This window comes from Symsagittifera roscoffensis, chromosome 7 (assembly GCF_963678635.1).
Source record: "Symsagittifera roscoffensis chromosome 7, txSymRosc1.1, whole genome shotgun sequence".
Classification (NCBI taxonomy): Eukaryota; Metazoa; Xenacoelomorpha; order Acoela; family Convolutidae; genus Symsagittifera; species Symsagittifera roscoffensis.
Window position 1 is genome coordinate 10106673 of NC_087068.1, and position 13207 is coordinate 10119879.

Below are 13207 nucleotides of genomic sequence, written 5' to 3' on the forward strand. Positions count from 1 at the left end.
AATATACTTTATTTTCAAAATTAGTTCTTTTAACTCAGACAGAATCAATCTAGCATAAAGATAAAAATATTGAGATCATTAGTATTTGTCAAAGTAATCAGACGGTATTTTTTTGCGGAAACCGATTGAAAAAAATAACTGAATATTTTTCCAGAAATACTGAGTCTCAAAGAAACCTCAAATTTGAGAAGGACAATCACAAATTTTGAAAGATATTCTTGTGCACTGTTAAAAGTTAGCCCCGAAATAAAACAAATAAATATGAAAGGAATGCTTCGCTTTTCCTTCAGAAAATACCAAACTGAAGAGAGGGGAAAATCGCCATATCTGTCCAATGAAAAAATTATATTCAACAACGTGTTATTAAGAGACGTACGATGGCTAGTAACGACTTAGAACGCCAATGATTAAATCCAATAAAAAAAACATTTTTTAAAAATCAGCACTTCCTAGCTAACAAAACTAGTAATAATGAGGCTCTTTTCCACCTCCCCCACTGTTCAAATTTTCCATTTTTGTATTTGCCTTACATATTAAAACGGCCAAATACCCGGGTTGACGCCCATAGAAGGAAAACCCTTATCAAACAATTTCATATATGGCGTCTATGGAAAAAATGCTCATCATACAATTTTCATACAAAATTAAAAAAAACTGTTTTAAAAATTTATAATGCACATTATTGTTCTATTCAGGGGCGGATCTAGGATTTTCTCGAGGGGGGGGGGGGGCGGATTTTCAAAAAAAATTCGAAAATTTTGACGACCTTTTTTTTTTTTAGGTCGACCAAATTGATTTTCGAGCTCTCCCAAAGCACTGTTTTGCCCATATTTGGGCAAAATTTTGTGCGCCGCAGGCAAATTTTTGAAAAAACAGTCAAAAAAGCCGTTTTTGGGCACTTTTTGAAAAATTTTGACAAAAAATCGCGTTTTTTTTGGCGCGCGCTCCCCCTCAAAGTTAGTATATATTGGCGCCAAAGGCGCCTTTAGAAAAATTTTAGGGTCGGTCGGCCAAAAATGGATTTCTGAAAAAGTATCAAAGGGGGGACCCTTTGGGTCGGCAGGGGGTCGAATCCCTGAAGAGGGGGCGTCCGCCCCCCCCCCGCCCCCCCCCCTAAATCCGCCCCTGGTTCTATTTGGCTCATTTGAAGCTTTATGGTCATGTTAAAATGATTTCAAAATTTTGAATGGAAAAATGCTTAACATACAATTTTCATGGATGAAAATTTTATGATAAGCATTTTGTAATAGAATTATTTCTGATAGAGTTATAGATATCTCTCTAAAAACATGTTTCGGTAATTACAAATGAGGTTAACAAAGGCTTTCAATGACAAAAAGCAGTTTAACTATCAAAAAAATGATTTTAGTTTTGTTCGAAAAAGTTCTTATCATATAATTTTCATATATGAAATTGTACGATAAGCATTTTTTCGAGAAAAATTAGAAATTTCAAAAATCAATTGAAACTTTGTTTGGGCAATTTTAAATGAGTTTAATTGGGGTTTTCAGCTATTGAGATCAACTTACTGCTAAAAAGATAGTTTCAGACTCGTTCGGAAAAATGCTTATCATACAGTTTTCATAATTCATTTTCTGAATTTCTGCAATTTCTTCATAGAAAAAAAAACACAAATTTGAGGTAAAAAATTTTAATTTATTTTTTTGCAAACCTGCTTTTGTGCTCAAATATATCTTGTACGAAAAAAATGTGCATGCAAATTTTGAATTTTGTGTTTATAACGTAGTCCAGGAAGAATTTTTTTTTCACCCAAATAATCCAAAAACCACAAAAAAGTGTCTTTTTTTTGTAAACACGATTATGATTTTTTTGTTTCATATGCTAAGATAAAGATAATTTAATAAAACAACAGGCCTTATTTCTCGACCACCAAAATTTTCAAACTAAAAATTATCTAACCATATACAAAAAGTTACATTTTTGGGCTATAATTTCATTGAAACAGTTAAAAGTAAACGTTTGTTATTTAATTCCAGAATGTGGCAAAAAAAGCTTATTACTTTATTTCAGAGTGTGGAAAAATTCTTAACTTCATATTTAACCTGTGATCATTTTTTGTAAAGTTACAAGGATTTACAGATTGCAATTTTGGCCAATTTGGGACAATTAGCGCGCAATATATTTCGCGCTATTAACGCGTAAGCGGAGATTTAATCCTTGTTAGAAATTGTTCCAAAATGATCGAAGCAAGCTTATTTGCCATAATAAATTTGTTACTAGGACCGAAATTTGTTATTTTGTACTTCATATGGCGTGTGGGGGGATGATTTTCACAAAAACTCTCAAATTAAAAAAAAAAATCTTTTTTTTAGTACGTTTATTTTTTTCATGTTACTACAGCTCCACAGACCTTAAGAGGCAGTCGAAACATTCTTGGCTTCCCCTGATACAAGCAGTTTTGCTCAAATTTGAAGCTCAGATGTGGGGGAAAGGAGAAATGAATCGATAGCTCTCTCACTTGTAGTTTATTCTAATATCCATAATAATAATTTTTGAATTAAATGCATGCTTTTTTGTATCAGGAGGTTTTTTGTTTTGACCAGGGGCATCCCTTTGACTCTTTTAATTTGACCTAATATTTGACCTTTACGTTGGTAAACCTAGTTGATTTTGAACTTTTCATCTGATATTTGAATTTTCCATGTTGATTGATTGATTTTGCGAACTCTTCCAAAACACTTTTAAAACCGTTTTCCATCAATTTCTTGCACTCTAAGACAAACTTGAAAAAACACCGGCCAAAAATGCATTAGCGTCGATTTGTCGGCGCACGCTTCCTTGTGAAAATTAGCATATTTTGATTGAAAAGCTCCTTTAGAAAATTTGAAGGGTCGTTCAGGCCAAAATTGGATGCGTGAAAAGTACCAAAGGGGGACTTTTTGGGTAGTAAAGCGATCGAGTACCTGTGAGGAAGAGGGTTTCCATGCATCCCAACCCAGTCTCAAATTCGCTCTTGTCCTGGTTCAGACCGTTTGTTTTTATCTTATAACAACTTTCGGACAAAATTCCGAAAAAAAAACTATTTCAAACCTTACTACTTCAAAACACCGAGTGTTCTTTTTTTGCAAAAGGAAGCTCATAGCCCTCAAAATGTTCTTTTTGATAAAATTTGTTGCATCGATCTATAATGGACGTTGAAGTGGAGCAAACACCCAGAGTTTTGCCCCTTGATACCAGCAGTCTTTTTTTCCTTTGATTCATAACAACATAAACTGGGTTTTATGAGAAGTTGAAAGGAAATTAGCCGGCCATTACTTAACTTTGAGAAAAAAGACAATATTGGGTGCGAAAATTGTTCACAGTCTACAATTGAGATTTGGTTGAGCTTTTAATATTGCAAATCGAGCTGTCAAAAATGCAAAAATTCAAATTTGTTCCGTCTAAGTACCGAGGTGGAAAAACTCTAATTACCTATGTTGAATTTAAGTTTCAGAAAGATGGAAAAAATTAAGTCCAGTTGTCATGGTCGTTGTGTTATCTCCAACTGCGGGGGAATGTTAATGGCAAACAAAGAAATTACAAATTCTCTCAAATCCAGGTAACCACAAGCATGATCCTGACATTACATTCCATGACGAAAAAAGTTTTAGGTGAAAAACTTTGAGCGAAATCCATAATGATCCAACAAAAGCTGTGAAAGGGATCTACGGCGAGCAAATTAAAAATAACTCAGGAGTTGGATTTTTTCCCCGGAGCACCACGAAATTAGCTGCTGGCTACTAAAAAAACGGAATAGAATGTTGCCACAAATATTCAAAAATTTACAGGATGTAGCAGTAGATGAAAATGGAGTGAAACCAGTGACAATCAAGATTTCGTATTTTCGGAATGGTGATATTTTGTTTGCACAAAAACATACAATTTTGCAAAAAAAGCAAATTAAAGTTTTACGCGACGGTACTTTCAAGACTGCACCAAAACCGTTTTGCAATATTATAGAATCTTTTTTGCAGTGACTAACCGCAAAATCCCATCACTTTGCAAGCTAATGTCCGAAAAAAACCAAAGAGGCTTAGTAAAACTTATTTAGAAAAATTGATGAAAATCGTCAACTTTTTTGTCAAAAATATTCTACTCGAATTATAAGATATCTGATTATGAGACGGGTTCTATAGCTGGTGTGAACACTTTTTTGCTGGGAGTCAATCAATTTGGATGTTGTTTTCATTACACACAGGCCCTGCTCCGGAAAATTCAGATTGTTCGACTAACTATTGCCTACAGAAATAACCGACCGTTTCAGCTACTTTGTCGAAAAAATTTTTAGCTTAAAAGTTTCGCCAATTGATAAAGTAATTGCAAAATTCAAAAAATGAGACGATCTGGGCTGTACTGAAGGCTGAAGGCTTCAAAAATTGTGGATTTGACCAAAAACAAAGAAAATTTTGGATTCAAAATATAGAATTTTCATGTCAAATGTTTAGGGCAGGCCACAAAATCTCAGAAAAACAAATGTCTGCGAATCATGGAAATTGAGAAAAAAAATCTCTCATAGTTATGGGCATTTGTCAATGAGTTGAAAAAAAACAGGAGAAAGTAACAAAAATTGTGTACTCGAAAATCTCGAATGATGAGCTTTCGTCCCGCAGAAAAAAACTGGCGGTTACTCAATGGCAAAATCAAACAACTGAAAATAATTAAGAGGACAAAACTAAAAACTTAGATACTTACTGGAGCAATACTGCAATTATTGGCCGAAATCTGTAAATCTGTGAAGGAATAGTCTAAGTTTCAAATTATACATGTCGTAAAAATTTATTTATCAATATTGCTTATTTTTTATACTATTCGGTCTTAACCTTTTTTGCTTAGTAATATTACGTTTTATAATTTAGATTTTTAGCGGCTAAATTTGTTTTTAAAACGATCGTCTATTTTCGTTGGCCCCGTAAATTAATTAAATACTATCAACAAATGACGGGTTTCCAAGTAAGGTAGAAATTGATGTTTAAAGCATGTAGTAACCCGCACTCGAGTTCAATGGATAAAAATTGATTATGATGGCTTTTCATTGACAAACTTTAGGCAATTCTAAAATAATTACAAGCTAAGTTTATTCACAAGATATGATTTTTTATTTACGAAGATTTTCTTAAAATCTTATAGACAAAGTTTTTTTCCACTTAGTCCAAGCGCTTTTCGCATGTTCGCTGATCTTTTGGAAGACCTGACTGAAACTGAAATTTTCAATTAAAATATAAATGGGGTTTAGACGGGGAGAAACCCACCTTATGATCTATTCGCCCTCCCCAGAGAACGGAAGTAACTTCTCTTCTTTAATCTCTCGTCGCACAATTCATCGAAATTTCATTTTAATCAGAAATTGGAAAGGAGAAAAATATTTCATCCGCTTTCCCAGCTTGACATCCACAAAATTTTATCAGGCAACTTCTGAACAAATTTTGAGATTACATGAGAAAAATTGTGATTAAAAAGCCTGAAAACATTTATTTTTCCTTGCCATTCATAAAAATTGGGTGGGTCTGAGACAAAACATAATTTTGTTAACAACTTGTTACGACGCCGCAAAAAAATACTGTTTAAATTATTCGGCAAAACGCCGACATAAGTAGAGATTTATGATATTGGCATCTTTTGAGAAATCTTTTTTTTTGTGAAATTTAACAGAAAAGTACGGAATCATTCAAATCAGCCAATTTTGATGTATATGTATCGAAGGGTTTTTTGCTTACGCGATACGCTATGCGATTTTAGAAAATTAACAGAACACAATCAATTTAACAGTATATGCCCTCCGTCATTTGAAATTATTTTTTGCTTCGAATTTTCCCGTACCGAGAAAATTCTTTACTTCTGACCTGAAATACTTTATATCTAATCTAATTTCTGCTCGGAAATTCTTTTCAAAATGTTTAAGAAAGCAGGGATTTTTTAAAATTTTTGATTTCTCGTCTTAATTCTGACCAAAAAATAGCTAAATATAGTCTATTTTTCTCTAGTAAAAAAATTCTCCTGGTGGCGCTCGAACCCGAGATCTTCTGGTTTCTAAATTCTAGAGGGATGTGCTAGGGAATTTTTATCAAGAAAAACAGCCTCCGTTGGGTACAAGTTATCAAAAACTTTGCGAGCAGTTTTGCTGAACTAGATGTATCTTTTCAGTATACTTTCTAAATGACATAACTCCGCGTAGCAAGACAAAACCCTGCAAGTTTCGAGAGTCATTTAACAGGTTTGAAGTAAGTTTTGGTGGGAAGACAAGTAAATTTCAAAACAACAAACCAATTTAAAGCTATTTTGAATTAATTCAATATTTTGGGAATCTCCCTCCACACCCAACGTCAAGTACAAAGTATGAAAGTTAGCGACTATTCACACAAGATTTGATTATTTTAGCTTGCTTCTACTCCATTTGGAGTCAAGTCTGAGCCGGAGAATTTCGCCGCTTCCGCTGCGCGTTGATAGAATTTTGGAAACTAATTATCATAAGTTGACAATTTGCAAAACACGAATCTTTACAAAATTGCAGCAAATTTCATTTATCTGCGATTGAAAGTTTTTTTTTATCTGGAAGTGATTCAGCTAGTGATAGGTTCGAATAAACTGAACACAGAGGCAAAGGTGAGCTTCGCACCACTTGCGATTCAAAAACGAATGACTAAAATTGATATAAGAAAACTGAAAAAAAAACTTTAAATTTTTCAAAACGAAAACAGCAAAAGCCCAAAATATCGGAAACAATATTATCTGCATAAGCTTTGCAGAGAGCTTTCTGAATGCTAGAGCGAAGTCGAATTTTTAAAAAACTCCTTTCTGCGGGAACTAAGTCAGCAAAAATAAGCAGACACAAAAATCTAAAATAGTCGAAAATTTTCCCAACTGGAAACAAATTTTCGGGTTTTTTCGTCTCAAGCATCGGTGTATTTGCTACTGAAGAAAGCTGAAACTTAAGAAAAATCGAGCTACGGGAATCAAGCCCACAAAAATAGGCAGACGGACGATAGTCCGAAAAAGCACAAAAAGACAAGTTTGCGGAAAAAACAGGTCTAGGTCGGATTCGAACAACATGCCTTGGCCCTCCTAATCAGGTGCGTTACATATATGTAGACTTTGATTCTTTGATTGTGTTTATTTATCGATAAAAACTTTGTTTCTTTCGTTTTTTCTTTCTTTCTTTTAATTGATCGCATTTTTCTGCATTCTTCAAGCGTGATTTACTAATAGATATTCAACAATCAAACTCTGTGAAGTTTCTTAGGTCTTTTTCGTTTCACATTGACTGCGAAATGCAAAGACAAATTCAGTTTCAAAAAGGGTGTGTTGACATAGTCTCCTTTATCTAAGTCATGTACAATGTTGAGCTCTCATGAACTGTTGTAGATGCAGAAATCGGAGAAACACACGCTATAAGGAATATAATTAAGCCCGTTTAGGTCCGTTTGTTCACTAGTCGACAAAAAATTGAATTTTAAATCTAAATAAATTGAAATTTACTTTTAATTATACTCAATTGTTTTCTTTTAATGGACGGACCTCACTGTTTTTTAATGGACATCAGTGTAATTTAACCAAACCAATTGGTATGACTGCCACAGGGGTTCCTCTGTAAATCGATCAGGATCTCTATAACTAAAACTAATGACCCCCCATCACTTTATGGTAGCTAATAACAAAATTCCCCCATTTAAAAAATTGTTAGACAGCTAAGCATATGTAAGTTTTGTACATAGTAACGTGTCTATTATTTTTTTTTCATAAGAGGGAGAAAAAGTTAATGAAACTATCGACGATCGATCATCGCGGAGTCCTAAATGATAGAAAAAAATTGTTTAAGTATATGTTCTTGATGTTAAATGATTATTTGAATGCGTACCTATCCGCATCTCAGTCGAGCACAACTGCAACAAAAAACTCTAAGTAGACAACTTTTCAAAAAAAAAATTTTTTCTTGAAGCTTTGAAAAAATCCATTTAATTTTGGCACATGTGTGATAGAGGTCCCAAGAAAATAACAGATTTTATAATGTAACTTAAAGCATCGAGTAATTAGCACAAAAGAGGCAGATTACTCAAGTTTGAGACAAGCGTTATAAAACACCGAGTGACGTTTAAATATTAATTTCATCGCGTATTTGCTAAATTTTAATTTTTCGCAGATGCCGGAATTCAGGCCGACGATATTTCAAGCCGAATCAAAGGATCAGGGTCTTCAAGCCAACATTTTGCTGAAAATTTTTGGAAGAATTCATCCATTTCATGGACTTTCTTTGCCATACATTGAGGTGACTTTTTTAAATTTTCTGAGTACGATGTTTATATTCAAGGAAACTACAAAAAAAACGTAGTACACCACTGATTGCTCCATTAAGCTGGTTATGCTAGCAAATTAGCCAATTGGTTGATTGCAATAGGGTGTTTCTCTGTTAATCGATCAGAACCTTTTCAACTGAAAACTAACAACCACCCAACCATTTTTTAATACCTAGTAACAAATTGCCCCCATTTAAAAACTACTTAAACTGCTGAGCATATGTGAATTTTGTACCTAGCAACGTGTCTACCCGTTTTCAAAAAGGGGAGAAATAATTAATGAAATCAATCGATTATGGCGAAGTCCTATATACTAGCAAAAAAAAATTTACCAAAAGTACTTGATGTTTAACCGCTACTTGTGTGTGTACTTATCCGCATCTCACTCGAGCAAGAATGCAACAAAATATTCTGATTGGACAAATTTTTCCGAAGCTTTTTTCTAATAGTTTTAAAAATTTCAATTTATATAGTACAAGTGTGATAGAGAGGTCCCAAGAAATTAGCAGGGTCCCTAATGCAATAACAGTGCAATGGAAATTTTGGTTTGGTGATGTAAATTAAAGCATCGAAAAGAGGCAGACTACTTAAGTTTGAAAGCATCAAATAATTAGCACAAAAGACGCAGACTACTTAAATTTGATGAAAGCATCGAATAATTAGCACAAAAGAGGCAGACTACTTAAATTTGAGACAAGTGTTTAAAAACACCAATCGGCGTCAAATTATTAATTTCATTATCGTATTTGTTCAGCTTTAAAGCCCCTCACACTAGAGCTAGACTTCACGCCGATGAGACTTAAATCCAAATCAAAAGATCAGGGACTTCAAGCCAAAATTTTGCTGAATTTTTTTTTGAAAAACGTCTGCATTTAATGGACTTTCTTTGTCATATATTGGCTTTTTCATTTTTTCTGTGAATGGAGTCTTTATTCAATGTAGCCAAAAAACTAAGTTAAAGAGGTTTTCCTTAATTATAAGTTATGCAGTGTCCAGCCAAAATCAGCTCAGAGTCGTACGCAGAAATTTTCGAGAAGGGGGGCGGTTTTTCCAAATAATTTTATAGGTTGACCAATTTGAATTTTCCGAGCTCTCACAGAGTAAAATAAGGACCCTAGTTTGCAAAAAAAATTTTGCTACGAAGGCAAACTTTTCAAGAAACAGGCCAAAAAAGGCGTTTTTAGGCACTTTTTGGAAAATATTTAACAAAAAATTGCACTTTTTTTGGCGCTTGCTCACCCCTCAAAATAAGTCATATTGGCTTCAAATGCGCCTTTGAAAAATGTTCAGGTTGTTCAGCGAAAATTGGATGTCATAAAGTTATACCAAAGGGGGTACCCTTCGAATCTCTCAGATGCGAAAGCGAATTAACGAATGCGCGAAAATAAAAATCAGCCAATTAGATTTCAGTAATCCAAAATTTGGAAAGGAAACGTGACTTCTTATTGATATTGGCCGAATCTAAAAATGGCAGAAAAACGCAAAACTTTCAAATTGTCACTTACAGCAGCTGAGTTCGAACAAATTTTATATTTAAAAGGTTTCGTTATGAAAGATGCGAAATATTGCTTCATTTAATTCATTTTATTTGAATGACAATTGATTCTTTTTAAAAATTGGCTTTCGGCTAATTTTGTTTTCGATCCTTCGCCCACGAGCTTTTGCCCATTCCGGCCTTCGCGAATGAGACGAGCCCCCCTCCCCCCTCCCTCCTCGGCACGCATCTGAGTTCAGATGAAATTGACCAAAATCTTAGAGAAAAATGCAGACAAAAATTATCCCATCTTGAAAAATCAGTCAAACTCATCCTAAGCACGGAGACATTTTATTGGTGCTAAGTCTTAACAGCTTACTAATGCCAAGTTTCTACAAAACTAATTAAACCAAAAAATAGAGCCGGATATGTTCGTTAACGTATTCTTCTTTAAAGATCAAATTATAGAAAAGCAACACAACAAAAAATTGTTTTCGCATATCATTTTAAACAAATTCATCGAAATCAATTAGTGTACATACAATATTTTAACATAAAAAACTTTGCTGAAAACAAGAGTTTAAAATGGATTATTTCCTTTCAGTTTTTCGGGGGAATTTGAGACACCTTGAACCCTCACGGTGTCTCAAAAACTTTCTTATCATGAAAACAGTTTTACCACAGAGCTAAAGCCATTATGATGGGACACTACCTTGGACGTGGTGATCCTGTCCATCCTGTAAGTATTACGACTGGCAGTTTATCACAAGAGAGATAACCTATGATTAACGTTCGGTTTTTGAATTTTTTGAATGATGAACTCAGAACACTGATTTCTTTCAAAATCATCTTTCAAAAACTCTGCTTATTATTTATAGAAAACGTCGCTTCAATCAAATTCATTTAGATCAAGGTCAATTTCAAAAAAAAAAGAATAGCACTGCACGCTTTTTGGCCACATTCGCAGTTTTAGCATGGAACGTTTGTGTTTTGATATGAAATCCATTGCTTTAAGACGGCAGCTGCTAAAAAAATTATGACGACGCTAAGGAAAAAATGCTTTAAATAATTATTTTAAGCTTTTCTGAGAATTAGTAAGTCCGAAGTCAAAAACTTGAAGTCAGTGCATCATCATGTGCTTCATTCTTAAACGCTCATATTACTCATTTTTTTAGTCACTAATTCCACTGCGAAAATGTTTAAATTAACTAATAAAATTGAATCAACATTAGTAGGCTACACTGGGCTTCAACAATTAAAAACTTGATTTCAACGAGCAAACTAACTATTTTTTTCACGTTATTTTAGTTTTCTCTGCAACTAATTAGGATTTAGGGTCGCAATTTTGACGCGTGATTGATAAAATTATTTGAAAAGAGCTGGCCGGAACGGTTTCGGACCCGTTAAATTGCCAGTATATCATGACTAGTTTTTAAAGTGTTCATGTTGTTGAAACGTCCTCGCAATTAACATAACAAAGCTGAATCATAGGCTCAAATTGGTTCTGCGGGAAGTTGATGAGCATGATTTATTCCTTATGTCGGCGAAAGTCGACAGACAAAAGCATTGCAATAGTGACTTTATCTGGCTTGAAAAACGGTCATATTTGTTTTGACGACACAGACATTCAGGTTTTTGGGAGCTTATACCAGAAAAGGTTTATGAATAATTTCGAACTGATGATCGAAACACGCCAACGAAGGACTGTTCAAGCTAGATTTTTGGCTAAATAACTGCACTGATCCATGCATAAATTTCTCATTAGCGGTTATTTTGTCTTTCTTTTTGTCCAATTTTCTTGTATAAGCTCACAAAAACCTATGTCTGGTTCGTCAACAAACATGACCGTTTTTCGATGCCAGACCAAGGCACTCTTTCAATTGTTTTGTCTGTTGATTTTCGGCGACAAAGAATAAGTGAAGCGCATCAGCTTCCCACAGAAACAGTTTGAGCCCATGAATTCAGATTTCCTATGCTGTTTACGAGGACGTTTCCACAACATGAGCACTTTAAAAACTAGTCATGATAAACTGGCGATTTAACGCCTTCAAAACAAGATTGCTCATATTTTGTTCCGGCCAACTCCTTTCAAATAGTTTCATCTATAGCGTGTCAAGTTTTCAACCCTATATCTTAATTTGTTGCATAGAAAACAAGGAAAACGTGAAGAAAAAATGTCATGTACTTGCTCGTTCAAATCAATTGTATACTTATTCGTTGTAGCCCAGTGTAATTATGGAAGTCCTTCAACTTTATTTGGGTGCTTACACTTGATTGTCATCTAATCCACGAACAATCACACTATCATTTTGTTTTAAAAAAAGCCCAAGACTCAGGTTGCAGAGAAAAACTATTTCCAAACTCTAACACGGTTCCTACAAACGCTTGAGAAAAATGGGACGCACAATTATCCATCTAAGAATTTAACAAGACCATTACCAAGGAAACAATTTCATACGCTGTACAATTTCATTCGCCGTCATAGGCTGTACATCTAGTATGATGGTCCTTTCCCTCGTGAATCAATGGTCTTAATCCTAATCATACCACCCTCCCATTTTCAGTTATTGGCATTTTTTGTCAAGCTCATTTTTAAACAATGCAAACAAAAGAAGCGGGTATCGTTTGAACCAGAGAAAGTTACAAAGGAATTATTTTTGTATTCATATAGCGCAAATCATATTTCTGGATAAAATATTCAATGACGTAGACAAGCTAACCTTTTGATAAATTAGAAGGGATTCGCAAGGTAACTAACTCGAATGACCTTCCTTTTTCTTTTAACCGTGAAGTAAATTACCATAATCAAAAGCAGTATAGACAAAAAAATATATTTCTTTTCTTGCAGTTGCAGCTCAGTCAGAACAAACTCCAAGAAATAGCACTGATGTTGACAAAATTGTTAGTTTGAGCAATGCTTTTGGAAAATTAGGAAGGTCCAACTGACGCCAAAAACTTGAACTTTAACCAGCCTAGGAAAAGAATTTGGCATTTTTGGAGCTAATTTGAAGGTTTTTAAGAGAAATGGATAAGCGGACATCTCATAATTTCCGCCATCAACCTTAATGCTAAATAAGAAATCCAACATAACGTTCACCTAATCATTTCAGCTGCTCCAATTTATATTATAGCAACAAAATTAGGAAAAAAATATTTCTGGATTGGAAATAACATGAATTTAATGAAAAAAAAGTAAATTACAAGACTTCAAGGGCAATTGGAACAAAAATTAAATGAAAGAAAATTTCAGCTTTTAGGAAAAATTACTGACGTTTCAAGCTTGCCACTGCAACTTAAGATTTTATGTAGATTAATATTCATTAGAAAAAACTGAACTCATCCATTCACTTCTACTTAAATCGGGATTATGTCATTTGTGATTCCGAAATGAAGTTGATTTGCATCAAATTAAAGATACAATTTAATGAACTTTCTACTCAGATAA

General features: G+C 34.0%; 1 protein-coding gene across 1 annotated transcript in view; it reads right to left on the reverse strand.

The window, feature by feature from the left end:
• Nucleotides 1-12854, reverse strand: part of LOC134851768 (uncharacterized) — a 51899-nt gene extending 39045 nt beyond the window's left edge. Inside the window, exon 1 of the mRNA XM_063867997.1 lies at nt 12483-12854. The gene's annotated coding sequence lies outside the window, so the exon portion shown is untranslated. The remainder of the gene's footprint in view (nt 1-12482) is intronic.
• Between the last annotated feature and the right edge of the window lie 353 nt (nt 12855-13207).